The sequence below is a fragment of the Camelus dromedarius genome, chromosome 36 (genome assembly GCF_036321535.1).
Source record: "Camelus dromedarius isolate mCamDro1 chromosome 36, mCamDro1.pat, whole genome shotgun sequence".
NCBI lineage: Eukaryota > Metazoa > Chordata > Mammalia > Artiodactyla > Camelidae > Camelus > Camelus dromedarius.
Window position 1 is genome coordinate 11,664,817 of NC_087471.1, and position 1,976 is coordinate 11,666,792.

The window sequence follows — 1,976 nt, forward strand, 5'->3', positions numbered from 1 at the left end:
GAGCTTTAAAATATTGCCCCAATATATACTTTTAGCAACTGTGTACTCAATATTAGTGAACTCAAAGATACTGACATAACTTAATTATTTCAAATTACAATTCATCTCTTATCCTTCCAACCAATGTTTTTATAAAATAGATTGGAAAAGAAAAGTGATGAAAAGAAAAGAAAAGAAAAAAAAGATGGAGGAAATATAAGGCTGTCACCATGGTCTCTGACTTGGGAAAGTGGGGAGATGGTGTCACAGCTCACCTACATGGTGCGTGCGAGCAGGACCTGATTCTGTGGCCCACTGGAGGTGAGAAGGGAGAGATAAATATGGATGGAATTTCAGGTGCAAGTTCTTTGGATCTGAGAATGGTCTGAATTTAGGTAAAACTGATGCCAGGGAATGAGGGTGCGTAATCAGGGGGTCTGCATAAGGCGTGATGACAAGAGAAGGTGTTAACTCTCAGAAGTTGACACCAACAGGTTAACAGAAGAAGAAGACCCTGCAAAGAACCCTGACAAGACTGAAAAATTAGAGGGCAAAAACATTGAGTGCAAGGTCAGGAAACTCAAGGCAAGAACCTGTTTCAAGAAGTAAGAGATAAGGAGGGTCAGGTGGAAGAGAAGAAATTATGATCAAGGCGGAAACATGTCTGTGTGCGCCCCTCCCAACTCTCGGTACCCAGCCCGGTGTCCACCAACCATTCACTCATTCAAAAACTGGGCCCATCCTGTCCCAAGAAATAGGGTTCTTTCAAAAGAAAAGATGAGCTCTTTCAGGCTTGGGATACATCCGAAACCAAACGGACCCAAACCCTTGCCCTGGTGGTGCATCCATTTCAGAAGCAGGGAAGACAGACAGTAAAAATAATAAGCGAATGGGAAAACAAATTTTAGTGGCTAGAAGAATGAATGGGAAGTGATGAATTTAAGGTAATGGTTATAAACTCACGTCAACATACATTCAGCAAATATGACGATAAGAGATTTTTTTTTTTCTAATTCAACAGAAAAGAAAATGGAAATGTTTTTCATAGGATTGATGCTGATAGAGAAAGAGGAACTGAAAATTAGGGGGAAAGGAAACCAGATAAATGGTGAATCAGTCTTGCCATGAAGAGGGAATTACTCCAAAGAAGTGGCATTGCCAGCACGATCTGGAAGCAAGGCGAAAGGGGGCAGAGTCACGGGTATGTTGATAGTAAACAAAGGAAATTTCACTTAATACTTCCAGGCCAAGTGAAAGGTCTCCTCCTGACAGGGGAAGGGGAAGTGTAGAGATAAAGAGGTTAGAAGAGAGCTCGACTGGGAGGGTGTAGCTCAGTGGTAGGGCGTCTGCTTAGCATGCACGAAGTCCTGGGTTCAATCCCCGGTACTTCTGTTAATAATAAAATAAACCTGTCTCCCCTCCACCCAAAAATTAAATTAAATTAGAAGATATCCTTAAAAAAAAAAAAAGAGAGTTTGAAAGCTGGAATTAGCTGTCACAGGGCATGAGAGAGGAGACAGGGCAGCAGAGAGCGCCACTCCTACCATTAGAGTTTATCCTTTGCCCTCACAGTCCTAGCCTGAATTTGAGATTAGAGGAATTGAAAAGTGGTGAGGTATGACTAAAGGATAAATCACATCAATGCACCATCATTGTTTACAAACTATATCCAGCTGAGAGAGACTTCTAAAGGTAACAAAGTAAAGGATAAAGAATGACGCTACAATAATCATGAAATGGGAATTTGACCTACTGAATTTGACCTCTGCTGAAAATTGAGTGAAGATGGAAGAAACAGCATGTTCAGTGAAAACCTCCAAGTTACAATCCCATAATAAAACTAAAATGTGCCAGCTCAAAAATAAACAAATAAAAATAGAGAAGGTGGATAGATTTCTCGCTGTAGAGCCAATAGATGGACAACAGTGTGAGGTAATTGGCAGGAAGGTAATGCACTAATGAGTTGCGGATTCTAGGAAAGATGAAGAATAGGGAAA